The sequence below is a fragment of the Talpa occidentalis genome, unplaced genomic scaffold, assembly GCF_014898055.3.
Source record: "Talpa occidentalis isolate TD23 unplaced genomic scaffold, MPIMG_talOcc4v2.1 talOcc4.9, whole genome shotgun sequence".
NCBI lineage: Eukaryota > Metazoa > Chordata > Mammalia > Eulipotyphla > Talpidae > Talpa > Talpa occidentalis.
The window spans coordinates 83,279,126-83,298,736 of NW_023605305.1; the positions used below are offsets into that span (position 1 = coordinate 83,279,126).

The window sequence follows — 19,611 nt, forward strand, 5'->3', positions numbered from 1 at the left end:
GTTTAATTATAGAACACCCACCACTAAAATCTCCCCCCTACATCTGATGCTAGAAATGAAGTTAGATGAACTGTAGTAGTGGAGCCTCCCTGGTGGCCTCAGGGTTGTCTCAGCACTATCACCACTATGGCCTGAGTATGATCCCTGGCCAGGGATCTAACTCACATATGGCATATCAGACCTCTCCTCTCGCCCGCTGCTCCCCTCAGCAGTGTATTTCAGTAGATCTTCCTGTTCTGTTGCCTACCCTGTCTCTGGTAAATCCTCTTACCCCCTGCATTTTGACCTACACACACACACCAAAAATAATTAAAAAAACAAAACAAAACAGATGAACTGTAGTGTGAAACAACAGGAGATACTCAGAAGCACTCTTTCTCTAAACAGGTCTCTTTTAACTAAAGGAAATGTTTCTCAAAAAACCTAAATAAGAACAACATAAAAACCAACCAAACAAAATACCAGGTCTCTCTTTTATGGGTACTAATTCTATTCCTGAGGGCGTCACCCATAGACAAGTCACTTCTCAAAAGGCTCTATCTCCAAATACCATTGCACGGGGGATTGTTTTACCATAGGAATTTTGAGGGGATCAAAATTTGCTATCTGACCCTTTAATATATTATGCCCTCGTACTTCCAGTCCCAGCCATGTTGCAGTTCACAAAAAAGATTTGCCGATGTGGGCTACACCCATACTGCTTAGTAGACCCACAAAGTAGGACGTATTTGTTGTTTTATGTCACCAAGTTTTGGAGTATTTTATTTTACAGTTAACTTGATTTAAAAGAATTCAGTCCAAATCCTTTGACAATTGGATTGGCAAACGAAAATCATTGGACTAGCCACTGTCTTTGTGAGGTAAGTTTTATGAAGAGTTTTATTAGAGTCATTTAAAGTGCTTTTTGAGTTTATTAAAGTTTTACTAGAACACATTTAATGCGTTATGTATTTTTTCTAGCTGTTTGAGATATAATTGACATATAATATTGTGTAAGTTGCAGGTGCACAGTGTGATGATTTGACTCATGTATATATTGTGAAATGAGTACTGTAAGGTTAGCTAATATCTCCATCACCTCATGTAATGTACAGGATGGTGACTAGAGTTAACATTCCTGTATTATATACCTGAAAGTTGTGGAGAGTAAGAAAGTGTTCTCACCACATACAAAGTAATTATGTTATGTATTTTCTTTGACTGCTTTTGAGTACTAATGGCTGGGTTGAGTACTTGTGACAGACCAGATAGCCTTCAAAGACTAAAAATTTGCTATCTGACCCTTTAAGCAAAAGTGGGCTGAGCTCTGCAATTAGTTATGTTTTTCTAATTGCTGCATAGGATTCTTCTTGATGCTAACTTTTTGTTGATTGAGTGTACTGAGAACGTTTGCTCTAAGTCTATAATTTATGCTCTACCGACTGAGCTAGCTAGGCAGGTTTTAATTTTTTAAAGGTGTCTTCTGATGACTATCAAGTTCTTAATTTTTTTTTTTTTTTTTTTTTAGAGAGGCAAATTTATAAATTCATTTTTTGTTAGCCAGATGCTTTTTATGGTTTATTTAGAAATCACCCCTACCCCAAGATAAATAAACACACACACACACACACACACACACAGAAACCAAAAAATAACTCATTTAGTTTTCTATGTAAAAATAGTTGTTTTCATATTTATCTCCTTAGAATCTCTGGAGTTCAGTTTTGGATATAGCGTGAAGCAGGAATCCAATTTCCTCTTTTAAATAGGGATTGAGGTTTTTTTTTTTTAAACAATTATTCCTTCACAACTGATGTGATATGTTACTTTGTGATTTAGGGTGTGTGGGGTCGGGCTGAGTGGCAGGCCAGCAGGTGGGACCAGCCAGCAACCCTTGTATCTACCAGGTGGTTCCTGGCAGCCTAAAAAAAAAAATCATCTATTTTTAAATAGCATTTTAGAGTCACATAAAAATTGAGATGAAGGTATAGAGATTTCCCATATAGTCCTTGCCCCCACACATGCACAGACTCCTCAATTACCAACATCTCCAACCAGAACGGTAAATGTTACTCTTGATGAACCTGCATTAACACATCATAGTCATCCAAAGGCCATAATTTGATAAAACTTATCAAACTTGATAAAACTTAACTCCTTGATTGTTTTAGAGGCAGTGCTTTTGAGGGCCATGCAACTGCTGGGTAAATGTTTAAATGGGTCCTGTTGAGAGGCCACCCCTCACTTTTCACATACCCCCCACTTCTGCTGCAGGAAGGTTTTCTGGTCCTTGGTGTCATTCATACCCAGCCATACTTTTTCTTGTTCCACTCCCATGGGCAGCTGCTTGTGTGGGTCACCTTATGGAATTCTCATATCACTTTGCTGGGTTCCTTGGACCTTGTGATCTTCATACTCAATGTAAAGTGTAAAGAGTATGACTTGGCCTCCAGGTCTGAGCATCTTTACTTAGCATTTGACTTTAGGTTCATTTACATTCTTTCAGGCAACTCTAAAACAAAGATGTCTCCAGATAAACTTGAAGAACTTGCTGAAGGAGTCTCCTGTGATGCAGTAATGTTTGTGACATTGCCTGAGGGGGAGTCTGGGGTCACAGTGGGGAAAATATGCTGGTCCCACTCCTGCTGGAACTGTTCAGCATGTGTGATATTTTCTTTGGAATGCACCCTGGGGGAAATTTGGCTCCATCATCAGTCCTAGCACTGCTGCTGATATTGATGGTGGAGGGACAAGCCACAAGGCACATTGTTTACCCAGCTCAGCTGCACCCAGGCTTCCTTGATTCCTGGTGCAGACTAGGTAACATCAGAGAGACTGTAACACAAGGAGAAGCCCTGGAGGGCCTGAGCTAGGCATGTTTAAGCTGTCTTTGTCCTTCTGCATGGAGGCCTGGCCAAGGCTGGCCCTACAAAAAGAGACTTCCTGCTCTGATTTGTGTTCATGAGACCAGAGATGGCCTCTTCCACTGAAGGCAGGATAGGGGGCTAGCAAGCATACTGACTACTGTGCTCCTCTGTTCTTCTGCTCTATCTCCTGATCCTCCTCAGGATCTCCCTTTTCCTTTGAGTGTCCCTAGTGTAGCAATTGCTATGTCTCCCACTCCGCCCCAATTCATATATTGAAATCCTAACCCCACCATGTGACTGTATTTGGAGATAAAGTCTTTAAAGAGGTAATAAAGTTTCAGTAAGATCACAATGTGGGGCCTTAATTTAATATGACTTGTGTTTTAGTAAGAGAAGATACTAAGGAAGCACAGGCACAGAGACCATGTGAGGACAAGTGAGAAGGTGACTATTGATAAGCCAGGAGGAGGCCTCATTAGAAACCTTCCCTGACAGCACCTTGATCTTGGACTTTCAGCCTCCAGAACTCCGAGGAACTGAATTTGTTTATTTCACTCAGTCTGTGGTATTTTATCATGGCAACCCTAACAAACTAATATAGCAATTAAAGGTGGGAATGCCAGGCTCACTGAACTCAGTTCTTGGGTTAGCTTGTGGGATGGGAGGGAGTGTTGCTGTTGGTCAGATCTGCAGGCACCTCAAGCTGAGGGTGTAGACCTGCAACTTGATCTCAGGTAGCCCATGAGCTGATAGATCATCATCACCTCTGTACCTCTGGCCTATCAGTGAGACCCAGATCTCTTCTGGTATGTAACCCATGGATGCCTTCAACTCAGCCTGTAGGGGGTCCTTATAGTCAGAGAGTGACTCTGCATAAGGCTTTAGATCCTCATCCTTCATGAACCACGCTCATCCTTGGATCCTTCATCATTGTATAGAGTGCCTCTCTTGCTGGGACTGAGAATGAGAAATTTCTTGATCTGCTTTTCACATTCTATGGACAAGTGAAAGGGAATATGTTCTATTCTTCCCAGTACTCACTTCTACAGCTCCTTGGAAATTCTGCCCATCTAAGGCAAGGATTCACTGCAGATAATACCCAGGCTCCATTGTACTTTTGACCCTGGAAGAGTTACACTGTCCATCATAAAGTAGGGCTGATTATTGCTGAAGCTGTCATCTACCACATTCATGTTCATGTTTGCATCCGAGAGTTGGTTTTTGGGCCTCCCTGGTGGCACAGGCAGTTGCAAGTGCAGCACTGAGAGGCTGTCTGCAGCCTCTGCAATGCAGGTTAGATTCTGGCCAGCCGAGGAGATACCCACATGACACGGCAGACCTCTCCTGCCTCGCCTGCTGCTCCCCTCAGCAGTGTATTTTAATAGATCTGCATGTTCTGCTTCCCACTCTGTCTCTGGTGAATTCCCTCACCCTCCTGCACGTGTAGCCTGTACCCCGGTTCTTGTATGCATGAATAAATAAATCTTTGGTAAAAAATTAGTTGGTTTTTGAATTCTCTAAGGACAATAAAGTTCTGGTGCCAATAATGTATAGCAGATACTCCCTGGTGGAGTTTCACTTTGATCTTTTTTAGTTGCATCATGCCATAAGTCACTTGATGTTCTCTGTCTCTTGTGTACTCCATGACAAGGAGTCTTGTCTTCAGTCTATCATGTCAGATAATCTGTCAGATCCAAAGTCTTCGAGATTTTTCACTTTGTAGGATAGTCCCTGGAGACTGGAGGAATTCTGTTGAGTCTTGTCAGTGACCTTAACCACCACCCCTTCCAAGTCGGGCTATGTTATTCCCTTCACCATGGTGAAGGTGCTCCTGCTATTGGTCTTGAGAAGATCATTATTGCCAGCATGGTCTCCTCAGCAGCAGAGATGGCAGAAAGCTCCTGCAGCATGAAGGATTTACTGCTGGCCTTGAAGACAAGGTATCCAAAGGTCAACATCAACCTGTGGAAAATGGTGAGAAGCTGACCCAGGTCATCTTCAAAGAAAATCATTCTCAAAGGCCACCTGATGAACTATTCTTTATAATGGAATAAAAACACAGTGGCAAACTAAATAATGAGAGTAAGAATAAAAGAAAAGAAAGTCAGAAAGAAAAAAGAAAAAATTGAGAAAAGAAAAATAGAATAAAGAAAAATAAGAAAAGTAAATATTAAAAAAAGAAAAACAAAAACAAAAAATGAGAGAAAAGAGTGAAAAAGATAGTAACAAAACAAAATACACAGACAGCACAACACTAAAAAGAAAACAAGCTAAATTTTGGTCTGCTGTCCCTCAGATCATTAAAAACCAGCCTCCTAAGTTAGAAGGAACACAAATCTAGGCTCCACCAGTGCCTTCAATAGATAGGTACTCAGAATGCCATAATAATGGCTCCTTATGAGATCAGAGCAAGAAGCCACCTGTAGTACTGCTGGTAATCCACAATAGTTTCCTCATTTTGGGGGTATGAAGAATCCTATAGTTTTTTAAAAATTATGAACTCCCAAAAGCTTATTATGTGGGTGATAGCTCTCGATATTTACCTTATTAGAATTAAAAGCTATAAGAAACTTCAGTGCCTTTTTCATTTCTAGCTTGAAAAATTGTAATAATTTTTGGCTCATTGTATTTTTTTATGTCCAAATATGTGTGGATTTTAAATGTATATTCTCGTTGAATTCTTTTATTTTATTCATATTTCAGTCTGTGTTGGTAAAATAAACAATTCTATAAAACTGTAGCTAAAATAGTATTCCAAAAACCATGAGCTCTCAATATCACCATGTATTCATTAAATATTTTAATTGTCTCATGAATTTTGAAATTTTTGGTTTTTCAGATTTTATTTCCAAAATCAAGATCTAAAACAGGTCCATACATTCATTGAATGTCTTTTAAGCCTCTTTCAATTGATCACTTTCCACTTCATTTTCTTTAACCCTTATCATAATTTATTTCTGAGGAATTCAGGTTCTTAGTTCCCTATTGTTTGGATTTTGCTGACTGTGTTCCTGTGGTGTAGGTCTCCTGTATTTCCCATACATTTGTAGTGAAATCTCGAAGTTTGAGAAGATTAAGAAATTCTGGGTGAGATTATTTTGTGGGTGATAGTTTATTCTTTTCAGGAGGTGCATGATGTCTGAAGGTCTGTTCGGGTGATGTTAGCACACTTCCAAGCCTACATTCATTAAATTGTGCAAGTAGAAGTATAATAAATCCCATATTGGGCCTCCTCCGTGGCGCAGCGGTTGAGTACTGGGTTGCGAAGCTGCCCGCAGCCTCTGCAGCGCCGGTTCGATCCCCGGTTGCTCCCCGGCCACTGGAGGAGGGTCCTACCTGGCATGCAGACCTCTCCTGCCGCCCGCTGCTCCCCTCGGCAGTGTACTTCGGTCCTTCTGCCTGCTCTGCTCCCCGCTCTGGCTCTGGTGAATTCTCCCACCCTCCCACGCTTCTGACTGTACCCAGTGCTTGTATGTATGTATGTATAAATCAATCAATCAATCAATCAATAAGTCTTTAAAAAAATAATAAATAAAAATAAATCCCATAGTTATTTGCTGGAATACTACAAAATGTCTCTTTATCTATTTTTACAAATGTCTAACTCTATTATCTTGTGAGTTAAGAGATGATACTCTATGATTTCTGTTCTTGAAATTTGTTGGAGTCTTTTTTTTTAAATGGTCTCTTGCATAGTAGTTTTCATATTAGGGCTTCCAGGTGAAATTTCACTTGAATAAATGTTTCTGCAGCAAAAAAGGGTATTTTGAAAGGTTCTAATCTCTTAAATTAATGCATTGATATAAGAGGAATTTTGACATCAAAAACATCACTTTGGATAGCTGAGGTCCTCAGAATGGTTGAGGTCATGTCATAGCTGAAAGCTATCTGCCCTCTACAGCCCTTTGCAGTGTGGCCAGCATGTGGTAATGTGCAGTGTATGTAGCCGATGTTAGTGTCATGACCTCTGTCCATCTCATTTTCTATGTGGGAAACTGGACTCAATCACAGGTTCAGTCAAGAAATGTTTCCTGAACCTTCATTTTCAGAGGAGGGTCTATTCCAGGTGTTGAGTAAACCATAAAATAATGTCCGCAAGTTTGTTGTGCTTTTTTTGTGGGATGGGAGAAACAGCAAGCCAGCATATCTACAGATCAGGTGAGTGTTTGGTTAGTGAAGAAGTGAAGAAGTGCTGCCTTGCAGCAACCTAGGTTTTGTTTCTGGAGGCTATAGCCTTGGTGTGCAAGAGTTACTGATTTGAGCAGGATCAGAGGCACCCCATGGACAAATTTTGCTTTGTGCTCTGCCCTGACCTCTGGTGGACTTGGCCTGCTAAGACATAGACCAAGCTGGGATCCAGCATTACCTCCTATTTCCCACTTGCCCAAATTTGGTTTGGAGTGCTATGTATTGTGAAGGCCTTCGATCCTTTAGGTCTTTCTCTGTGTGCCAGAACTGTGCAGAGGAAGAATTTCAGACACTGATATTCAGCACCTCTTACATTGATACTAGACCACTCTTTAGATTTTGTAATCAACCCCTGTGTCTCCCATGCACAGTGGGCAAGCAGAGCATCCAGACTGACCAGTGGGAACACTGTATTACTTTAGCCTCAGGGATTGGTTCAGAAGAGCCCTAGTCCCAGGCTGAGCAAATCAGGTTTTCTCTGAGTTGGTACATGGATGATAGGAGAGAGGGCATCTCTCTCCTGGGTCTAGAATTGTGTAGGTGCTGATATAAGTAAATTGCTAGTGTTCACCTCTTTGGTCACATGCCGAAAGGATGCCTGTGAATTCTGTCAACACGGAGAAGGGGAGAGGGGTCTGGAAATTCAGAGTTCTCACTTAAGCTCCTATTTCTGGATGTACCTAGAGAGAGCCAATGAATCTCTCCTTTATCTTAATCAAATTTCTATCCTTTGGAACTGAAAACTTCTAATCTGTGTTAGCCATTTTTATTAGCAGTAAAAAATCAGAAGTAAGTTTAAGAAAAATCCACTGTGGCACTTGATGACACTTACCAACTTTGCAACTTTCTATATAGTGATTTGATATATGACTATTCAAAATGTTGGTCTCTTGCTCCACAAGCATTATTCATATTTACTTTGCTTATCACTCTAACTCAATGATAGTAAATCCTCAGTAAATACTTGTGGAATGAATAAGTAGTTGGGTAGCAATGTTTACTGATGTGAGTATGTAATTACTGTTATCTAATACTGTTGTAGTTATCTCGGAGAACACCATTTATTTTCAGTGAGTCATACTGAAGCATTTTAGGGGCAAAATGGGATGATGACTGGGACTTCATTGGTTCATAAAAAAAATGTCTATTTATGGTATGTATGTGTTGACTTCAAACAGAAGCAATCAGTAAAATGGGTTTATTGGGAAACAAACAATAGAAAGTAGCAGATTATAAAGTGTGTCTTTCATGGGAGACCCTCTACCCCAAATCAAATACCCTCAAGCTCCATATCTCCTCTGAAAGACCTTCTTTTTATTTCCTATAGGATAGAGAAGCAATATGGCTTTCCTCAGAGCTGTAAAGCATGCCGGGGGCTGTAGTTTGTTGACTGTGCAAAAGGAAGAACTCATGTAACCCTGTGACCTCACTTCAATATGGGCTTTGTCTATTATTTTTCATAAAAGAGAAAGCAAACGTGGTAAAATGTTAATCATAGTTGAATTAAGTAATGTCTACAGAAGTGTTTATTATACTGTTCTTTCAACTTCATGTGTTTAAAGAAGATAAATACTAAAGTTAACAAACAATAAAGATTACTCTTATCTGCATAACCACTCATGTTTGCACTGCCTTAAGAAACTTCCCATCCCTAAATTAGGGAATGAATATACCAGAGAAAGACCAATTGCATTACAAAAGAATTTTTCATTTTTTAGGGGGAAAATCCCCTTTAGCCTGCTTCAAATAATAGCAATTTAAAATAATCCAATGAAACCAGACAGTTCAGGTATAGGGGAACCTGGAATTATCCCCAAAGAGCAAATCTTCCTCTTCCCCTCTCTCCCTCATTCCTTCCTCTCTATTTTGTTAAAGCAAAAAAGTTCTTTTTTTTTTTTCAGTTACAAAGTCACTGAAAAATAAAATTCAGATAATAAGGAAAGGAATAAAATTATTCATGATGTTGCTACTAGAAATGGGTTTATTATTAGAAATAATAGTAAAAATAGTGCAAGGCATTGACCTAAATACTTTCCATATGTTAATACACACAACCTATCATCATCCACAATTTTAGGAATGGGGGAGTGGAGAAATGAGGGGGGTAAAGTAAATTTCCCAATTAAATTTCAGCTCCTCCTAAGAGGAAGAAGAGTTTGGATTTGAATTCATGTAGTTGGACTCTAAAACCTGTGTCCTTCACAAGTCTCCTTCTCAGGGCCACTCTGAAACCAGTTAAAAGAGAAAACTAGGAATATTAGACATTTTAAGAGTTTATTTGAGCAAAAACGAAATTTGAATTGGTCAAAATTCTGTCAGCAGATAGAAAGGAGGTCTGAGATGCTCTACAAAATGAAAGACTTTTATGGGCAGAAGGGAGCAGAGGAAAGGAAGCCATACTAGGCAAAAAACATGATTGGTTATTACAAAGTTACTTTGCCATAGAGGGTGGCTGAGGTCTCTCTGCTGATCCAGCCATTCTTGGTTGACTGGTTTAAGAATCCATTTCTGTGAAAGCTGAAATGGTTGTTAAGTCTTGATTTGGTGATGTGGGGGTTAGCATAGCCATCTCTGTTTATTGTCTTGTTTTTAACAACTCTCTAGCAAATATCCTAAGTAATATCCTCTGGCATACTTAAACAATTCACACTTGTTCACATATGTGCTCACATACATGTGCAGACATGCCACATTTTACAAAGCAATCATTTTATTCATGCTTTATGACTTGCTTTTAAAATATATGCCAAAGCAGGGAGAAGAGTATAAGGAACACCATCTACTCCTTACCCAGATTCAACAGTGACTGACTTTAGGCCAAACTTGACTCATGTCTGCTGCTCCTCATTTCCTCTTCCTATAGCTTTGTTTATTTACTTTGAAATGATTTCAAACTTACAGGAAAGGTGCTAGCATAGGGAGTACCTGAATACCCTTTATCCAGATTCACAAATTTTTAACATTTTGCTATATTTGCTTTATCATACTTACTCTTGTTCTCTCTCTCTCTCTCTCTCTCTCTCTCTCTCTCTGTGAATATACGTCTATACATATATAGAGAAAATTACTAATTTTTTTAGCCATCTGGTCAGAGACTGCATGATTCAGGTCCCTTTACTTCTTTGTACTTCAGTGCTTGTTTCCTAAAAACAAGGATTTGTTTTACATAGCCACACTGCAGTTATTAAATTCAGGAAAGGTATTTAGTACAATATTAGCATCTATGGTCCACATTTCATTTTTTGTCAGTTATCCTAATATTATTCATTAGAATATTTTTTCTTCTTCTTTCTAATCCATGGTCTAGTCAAGGGTCACATGTAATATTCCTGGTCATGAATTTTTGGTCTTCTTTAACCTGAAACTGCTCTTATAACCTTTCTTTGTCTTTTATGGCATTGACATTCTGAAAGAATATAGGTCCCTTATGTGAACGTCCCTCAGTATGGGTCCATCTGATATCTTATCTTGAATATGTTCAGGTTATGTGTTCTTGTGCAGAATGTTGCATGGGTGCTCTGTCTCAGGGTGTCCTGTCTAGAAATATGTGATGCTCACAGGTAATGCTGATTTCTATCACTGGTCTAAGATATTGTTGTTTCTCCACTGTATGACCTACCTAAGCAATGTTAGCTATATACTTGATTTATTAAGCCATGGGGTATATACCCTAGAAGGGAAGTGTCCAGTCCAGTGTTCTTGGGGTAATTTTGGAACTTTTTCTTGTCTTGGGGTTGCTGCTCCTATAGCCTCTTTGTGTCTGCTGTTGAGCAGTTTCTTCTTAGAAGAGTATGTCCTCTTTTCCATGTAGTTACCCTTTTTCCTGCCTCTTTTCGATTACTAAATGGTCCCTCTTTGGGGGAAGCTGTCTGTTTAGCATCACTACTAACTCACTGCTCCTTGGAAAAAGTTTTCTTTTTCTTGGGTTTGGAGGAGAGAGTTCTTCTGTTCTGTTCTCCTGAGGAATCTCCTGGGATTTTTGTTTGTTTTCTGCTTGTTCCTTTCTGAAGATGGAGCCAACTGCTTCTCTTCTTCAGGGGTTTCTTCCCTTGTTTCCCCAGCTTCTTAGTAATCTCCATAGCTGCTTCCTCTGAACCATTGCCTGCTTAGACATCCAGATTTTTTCATGGAATCTCTCCAGTCTCATAGATAGACAGTTCCTCCTCAACTTTTTCTCAAAGCTCCTCTCTAGAAGCAATCAACTTGTGAGGCAGCACTGCATTTGTGTGCCTGGTATCGGAGATGTGGCCTTTGTTCTTGACAGTTGCTTAACTAGTGAAGGTGGAGTGGAAAATGAGTCCATATTACCCCTTGTCTTCAGAGCTCTGAAAAATGTGTCCCTTTTTTGGGCCCTGGGAATCACTTAGACATTAGGACTAGCCATCTAGGTATTCTCTTTAAAAAAAATAATTTATTGAGGTGAAAGTCATATAACATAAAATTAGCCATTTTAAAATGAACAATTCGGTAACATTGAGTCTTCATGGTGTTGTGTAACCACCATCTCTATCCAGTTCCACAACACTGCTATAACTCCACAGTGAAACCCTTCCCCACTGAACATTTTCTCTCTCCCCTCACTTCCTTTCAACCCCTGGCAACCTCCACTCTGTGTCCTCTCTCTATGGCTTTATCTCTTCTGGATATTTCATATATGTGAAGTCCTGCATTATGTGACTTTTTGTGTCTGGCTTCTTTCTCTGAGCGTGACATGGGGTTTCATCCACATTGTATCTTGTATTAATATTTATTCCTTTTTGTGGCTAAATAATACTCCCTGTGTGTGCTTGTTTGCCTATCATCTGTTAATGGCCATTTGTGCTGTTTTCATCTCTTGGTTATTGTGAATTATGTTGCTATAAACATATGTATATGGGCTTGTGTAAGTATTGTAAACTCTGCCTTTCAGAATTTGGTAAATATGATCACTATTGTTCTAGAACACCTTTATTTGAATGACTGTAATTCATTAATAGAGTGACACCTACATAGGAGGTTCTTGAATTCTGGATTTTGTTTCCACTTCTGGGACATTTTTTCAAGATGAATAATTACATCGCCATGTCATCTTCCTGATGTTGGTGATGGCAGCTGTCACTTGGAAGCTTATTATATAATAGATACTATTATTATCCTTATTTTTTACATGAAGACAACAGAGGCTTATGAAACTTAAGCACCATTCCCAAGTTACATACTTGTACTAAATACCAGGTCTCTGATAGAGCTGGTACTAAACCCAGGTCTTTGTGACATTAAAACTTGAGGCTTGTCATGATTATGTGCTTGAGTGTCCTTTCATGAAGTTGACAGTTCTTCTAATTTCAATGGATTGCTTCTAGTCATCAACAATAAATCATCAACCAGTGAGTCCTGAAATCTATTCAGGAAGTCATGGATCTCATTAAAAATTAAGATGGAATGAATGGAAGAGAGTTGAAAATACCATAGAGTTAGGGTATTATTTTTGCACCCGTAACTGTGTTTACACTGGGTCATGGGTCATGAAGTCAAAGATATTTCTTATTGTGGGTGTTTTCAAGAAATTGAAAAGCAGTATTCTCAGCTACTCTCATGCTCACTTTGCCCTGTGCTTGAACTATGTTTAGGCTCCAGGCGGTCCTTGGTGATTGCTGCATCTTAAAGATGGAGGAGCACCTCTTCCTCCAAGCTCACATCACACATTCCCTGAAGTACAGTTTTCCCCCCACAGTCATCCCTAACTGACACTCTGTGCTTTTTATAAAATATGGTTGGTGAGTACCCAACTTGGTGGGGATACCTTTGAAGTTCTGTTTACAGCCCACAAGCACAGAGTTCTTATTATTAAAAGACAAAAAAGAACACATTCATTACTAGGTGATAGCCATAGCCACATAGGTCCCATTCAACAGAAACAGACCAATGGTGGCAATTTGTCATTTTCTGGTGCCTATGACAGATAGGCCTGGAGAGTGGACAGGGAAGAAGACATCTTCCCTGTTGTTCCTTTCGCAGAAGTGGTGGTGGCGAGGAGCACTGGTCCCCAGGCAGCCTCAGCCAAAGACCTGGGTGGATAGGCGACTGGTCATTTCACATAGTAAATGTGGCATTTTCTTCACGTCAGTGCTTATCCACAGCAGTGCTCTGGGGACTCTTTCAAAAGCCAGCTTGAACACTTGTTCCTTAAAAGCAGATTTTTACTAATAAAGAGAACAGATTAAATATGCCAAGTGTGGGTGCCAAATATGCCAAAAGCAGCCTTTAATGAACTGGAGTGAATTATAACTTAAATCTACAAAATAGAATTAGGGTTACACATTTATTTATTTCAAAGGCAAGAATTCAGTCTTACTGAAATGTGTACACAACAACAACAACAACAACAGTCCTGCTGAGAGGTCAAGAGTTTTTGATCAGGTATGGGGGGCTGGGGAGACAGATCACAGCTGTGGAAACACCCTGGGTGCAGAAAGCCATGCTGGGTGTTGAGGATACAAAGGAAAGGCATGTTCTGGCCCGCTCTTCAGGAAGCCATCCCACAGAACATCCGAATGTCCATAGGACATCTTTAAAAGAAGTGCATGGAGATCTAGTGTGTGGTTTGTGGTGCAAAACTAGAACTCAAATGTCTGTTAAAACACATGTTTGGTGGGAACCAAACACTATGATCACAGAAAGTCATTGAAGAGAAAGCAGTAGCTCTTCAAGACATGAAAAATAGATACATTTTTTTTTGTTGTTAATTTAATTTTTTCTTAAAGATTTTATACATGTTAGCTTTTCTTTTCTCTTTTTTAAAAAATATTATTTCTTTTTATATCCTTGTTCATTTTTGTACATTGTTTGATTTCTCCCCTCAGGTGTAATCCCCACAAAATTCCCACCATCGAGTCACCTGCAAACCGTCACTATAGTCTCTTGTGCTCTTCCCTCCCCCGTTTTGATCCCTCTCCTCCCCGCTCCCCTGCTGTATGTCTCTGATTTATAGTTTGCCAAACAGACACATCTTCACTGAGTGAAGTTTTGAAGAATTTGTCTCATTTACTGTTTTATTTCCAGCATCTAGGACGGCCCCTGGCATATAGGTGCTTACTACACGGTAAATACTTACTATTTGGTAAATACTGATGGCTTGAATTACAATACAATAATATTTTAATAAACTTAAGTATAGGACTATCTATATACATGGACATACATCAAACTGGGAAGAGTGCTAGGCTCTGAGGAGGGGATGAGAAATGGGAATGGGGAGCCCTGGGAAAACAAAGACCACATCTTGTTTGAGTCCCACTGCCTATGAAGAGCTCCTGGTGTGTAATTTGCACACATAGGCTGACCATAGACAGAGAAGAGTTGTAGCTGATGTTATTGACAATCTACTCCTTGAGTGCTAACTAGTGCTCTACTCCGTACTGAGGGCTTCATGTGTCAACCTCAGTCAAAAGGTAAAAAGAGACAAGCTGGAATTCCCAGAGCTTGAGTGTACTCAGAATAGCAGAAGAATTGTACTTTAGGAAACTCATGCTGTAGCAAATCCATGAGGGTTTGGAGCAGGCTGTATTTATGGGTCAGGAGTGCAAAAGGTGGGTGTAAAATCCACCACAAAAAAGTGCAAGCAGTAAATCCATTGGCTTGAGGAAAGGAAGATTGTCAGTGTATGTTCACTGGTCAGAAGACAAGTTTTAGTCTTCTATAATTGAGGCATTTATGGGAAATGCCTCCGTTCTTTAGTTCCCTTCTTCTGTGTGTGCAGGTATGAGTCTCCTTTTCATATCTGTTCTGTTTTAGATGGAAATCCTTTCATATATGTTACCTCATCTTTTGCTCACAGCAGTCCTTTAAGGCGAGTGTAGCAGTCATCCCTTGGGCATGGTTTTGTTTTCCTTGACTTTCTGTTACCTTGTGGTCAGCCAAGATCCAAAAATATTATTTACAATAAGATATTTTGGGAATGAGAAAGAGAGGAACATCACATTCACATAACTTTTATTATAGTATATTATTTAATTGCCCTATTTTACGATTGATTACTGGTATTAATCTCTCACTGTACCTAATTTATAAATTGAACTCCATCACAGGTCTATAGAGGAAAAATGTAGTATAGCCAGGGCTTAGTAATATTCCTGGTTTCAGGTCACTAGGAGTTTTGGAACATATGTCCCAGATAAGGGGGAAGTATTGTTTAATTATTACCCCTGTTTTACAGTTGAGGAAGCTAAGGCTGCAGATTTGTGGTGACCTCTCTATTGTAATATAGCTAGTAAGGGAGGGAACCAGGTTGCAACCCAGAGCTTCTAGCTCCAGTACCTGTATTCTTTCTTTCTTTTTCTTTTTCTTTAAAGATTTATTTATTTATGCATACAAGAACTGGGGTACAAGCCAGAGATGTGGGGGGGGGAGGCGGGGAGAGGATTCACCAGAGACAGAGTGGGGAAAAGAACAGGCAGACTGACCGAAATACACTGCTGAGAGGAGCAGCGGGAGAGACAGGAGAGGTCTGCCTTACCATGTGTGTTGCTCCCTGGCCAGCTGGAGATCGAACTCATGCTGCAGAGGCTGCGGATTGCTTCATAGTGTGGTCCTTAACCACTTGCGCCACCAGGGAGGCCCCAGTGTGCCTGTAATCTTACCCACTGGTCTGCTGTAATTGCCCCAATCATTTTTGCATCTAAAGTGACCAACAGGACACTGTGAACCTAGCAGTTGCATCAGAGTCTGTTGGCTGCTTTCCTGTCAGCCATTCCCCACTTCTTTCTAAGCTTATAGATGTCCAGCTTTGTTCAGGCTACAATACACTCTGGGGCACTGGGCCATTCCTGTGAGACCAGGAGCAAGTCTGGCTTAGTGATCCCATTGTCTATTTGCCATTTAGGCGTAGCCATGTGACTATTGTGGCTGATGTGATGTGAGAGGAAATTGTTTTGGAGAGATTGTACTTCTGAATACAAACAGATGATAGGAGATCAGTTCTTTTTGATGGCCTTAATTGTGGCTGTGAGACATTTGAAGCTGAGTCAGCTGTATTGCTCAAAGAAGTCCAACCATAGCAGGATTACGTGGTAAGGACTGCAGGGCAGAGAGGTAGAGAGACTCAGGGTGTTGACTGATGTGGTCAAGCCTCTGCACCTGTTAGATACCACCAGGAAGAGAATTTAATTGTGAAATCGTGCATATCCTGTTAGATATTCAATGTGTGACTGACAGCAATTCTAAACTCTACAGTGCTCTAAAAGCTTCATTAAATTGAGCATATTAATAAAGTCAAGGAGGGGCCTCCCTGTTAAGGCAGGCGGTTGAGCGCCACACTGTGAAGCTGTCCGCAGCCTCTGCAGTACGAGTTCTACCCCGGCCGGCCGGCAAGTATCCCACGTGGTGAAGCAGACCTCTCCTGTCTCGCCCACTGCTCCCCTCAGCAGCATATTTCGTCAGCCTGCCTGTTCTGTTTCTCTCTCTGTCTCTGGTGAATCCTCTCACGCTCCTGTGCCTCTGGCCTGTACCCTGGTTCTTGTATAAAAATAAATTAAATCTTTAAAAAAAAAAGTCAAGTCTGAGTTAGGGACCTAAGCTATACACATAAACTGATGACTAACAATGCAAGACTATGTATGTTAAGTGTCCGGTGAATTAACAGCCTATCAGGGAGGTCTTCATGGAAGAGATAAAATGTGAGCTGAGATGCAAAGGCTGGTAATAGGAAAGGTACGGCTTTAATAGTTAGTTGTGCAAAAAGAAAATCACTTTAGTTTTTTATTGCTCAACTTGGTCTTATTTATGAGATTCCTTTCCGTTAACAGAAACCAGTATTATTTTAGCTATAATCAGTCTCAGCAATGGTTATTACTTTCCTCCCTTGTCTACAGAGGACATTCACATTCAGGAGTTGAGACGGGGACACAACAGTCCTCTTGGGGACTGCTGACAATGGCTTCTACTGAGGGCTTCATCCATCTGCTTTGTCACCTTCTGTGGCTGACTTCTGCTGAGCTGCTGGTATTATATTTGGTTCACATCCAGATGGTTGGTGGCAGTCAGTAGTGCTATTTATTAAATATATCTTCTCCCTCCTGGTTGCAAGCAAGATTACACTTTCCCCTCCTTATGGTTGGGTGGGTCATCTGACAATTTCTTTGTGGTTGTGACATGTGAAACTTCTAGTCTAATCATGTGGTTACTGATGTGATACCCTTGAAAGATCTCAGGCACGTGAATTATACCATTGTTGTTTTAAGCCGCTGAGATTTTGGGGCTGATTGCTATTGCAGCATAATTGAGCCTATCCCTTCTGTCATAGCATCTACACTGCATATCACTGTGATGTTCACTCATTCCTATTGCAAGGTCTCTTCAGATTTGCTCCCATTTGATCTCTCTTTCCTATTTTTTATGTCCTACTAAAATGCATGAGAAAAATGCACCTGTTCTTTCACACCACTCCTGCAGCCGTCTATCTTCTACTGTTCTCATGTCATGGTGGCTTGCAGGCTACCGCAAAGCTGCAGTCTCCCAGCATTCCAGGCATAAAGTGGGGTATAGGTGTTTTTTGTTTCCAAATTCCTAGGTGTATGTGGTGTGTGTTTGTGAGATGCATGCATGCATGTGTGAATATATGTGTACAATGCACACACACCTATGTATATGGGTGTGCATAACACATATATGTGTTATGCATTTGTGGATGTGTGTATGATGCATGTGTGTATGTGTGTGTCTGTCTACCATTTTGTAATTTTTGTACTACACTGGTAGAAATTGAATGTAGGGATCCTTCTCTGATGTGAAGACTGGGTCTTATAAAACTTAATGCCTCCCCTAAATCTTACACAAATAAATGTAAGATGGATGGAAACTCTTCAGCAGCTTCCACAGCTTATACATCCCTTCTAACTCTTGTCTTTGTTCAGTGTCCAGACAACCTCCATTATGTCAATAAAGAGTGGCTAAGGAATTTTTTTCTGGCAAAACACTTGCTTATATAAGATATTTTGCTTTTGAGAACTGAAAGGTGATCTGTAGCTCTCCCTGTTTCTTCTGTGTCATTTGGTTCCTGAGAGTGTGAAGACCAAGGTTTGCTGGAATAGAAGAAGAGTGAAGTAGTGGAAAATAACACCCTCTGGCAAAGAGAAGCAAAAACCCAAAATGAAACATTACACTGGCCAATTCTTCAAAAATTTATCTTGCCGTAGAAAAATAAATAGAAGGTTTGTCCTGGTAGGCCAGATCATGGTGCTCTCCTACCTCAGTCTCCTTTTTTAGTCTCTCTCTTCTCAAGTTCTTATTGGTGTTCTTGGGTTCAGTCTTCTATCTTCTTCTCCATCTCTACTCCTCCTCTAAGGACTCTTGTCCAACCTCATGTCTTGAAGTACCTCTATATGCTCTCAATGCTCACTTTTACATCTCTTGCTCAGCACCTCATCTTTAACTCCTGTGTCTGGCATCCTCACCCGCTGTCTAGTAGCTATCTCAGACCAACATGTCTGACAAGAACTCTTGATATCCTGTTCCCAGTCTTGTCACACTCATATCTTTCTCAATCTTCCAGGTGCTTAGCTATAAACTTTGGTGTCACCCTTGATTTCTTTATTTTTCACCCCACATCCAAAGCATCAGAAATTCTGGGCACTACCTTCGAAACATTTCCAGAATCCAACCACTTCTAGTACTACCAATTAGGTCTGGTCTCTGTCATCTCTCACCTTCATTATTGCAGAAACCTACTGACTGGTCCTTGTGTTTCCATTCTTGCTTACTTCAGAAGTCTATTCTGAAGCCACAGTCAGTCATCCTGTTAAAACATCTAAGTTAGATCATGTCACTCTTCTGCTCAGAAACCATCATTGACTTCCCATTTGACTCAGAGTGGAAACTGAAGTTTTTACAACAGTGTACTTACTTAATTCATGTTCCTATTATGTGGCTGACTTTGTTTCCCTCCAATCCTCTGCCTGATTGTTCTGCTCCAGACACAGACTTCCTTTCATCTACACAAAATGCCAGTCACACCAGGAATGCGCTTCTCTCAGAATGGTGCATGTGTCACTCCACCTTTTCTTATAAGTCTTAGCCTGAATGAGACATAACTACATTGCCCTTTTTACTTCAAGTTGCGAAGTCCCGCTCTGCTTGTTCCCATTGCACTTAGGTCTTCCATTAGTTTCCATAGTAATTATCATCATCTAACCTATCTCATGATTTGTTGTTTGGTGTATTGTTTATTGTCTGTCTCCTCTGAATAGATGCAAGTTTCACGAAAGCAGGTAATTTTGTGTTTTGTGCACTGATATATCTGTAGTCCTTAAAGCCCTGCTTAGCATGGGCTAAACAGATGGTCCATACCTTCAGTGGAATGAATACATAGATCAAATTTTCCAGGCTTCTCATTGTTGTTCTCTGATATTTTATTATTACTATTGTTATTTAAAACCCTTTGCTTGGTAGGAGGAGAGGTATGTTCAAAAGGGAATTTCCCTACAGACTCAAAGTGCTAAGTGAAAGGAGATAAAGCTGGACTTTTTCACCAGGCACACATGGCTTTCTGTTTCTATATGAGTGGGAGATCCTGCTTGTGCATGAGGATGAGAAAAGGTACTCA

General features: G+C 40.3%; 1 long non-coding RNA gene across 2 annotated transcripts in view; it reads left to right on the forward strand.

Moving 5' to 3' along the window:
* Positions 1-19,611, forward strand: part of LOC119236391 (uncharacterized) — a 119,759-nt gene that overhangs the window by 67,876 nt on the left and 32,272 nt on the right. Inside the window, exon 4 of one of the 2 annotated variants that reach the window (XR_008550156.1) lies at positions 773-860. The exons of the other annotated variant lie outside the window; for it this stretch is intronic. This is a non-coding gene — a long non-coding RNA (uncharacterized LOC119236391). The remainder of the gene's footprint in view (positions 1-772; positions 861-19,611) is intronic. 2 annotated transcript variants of the gene reach the window in all.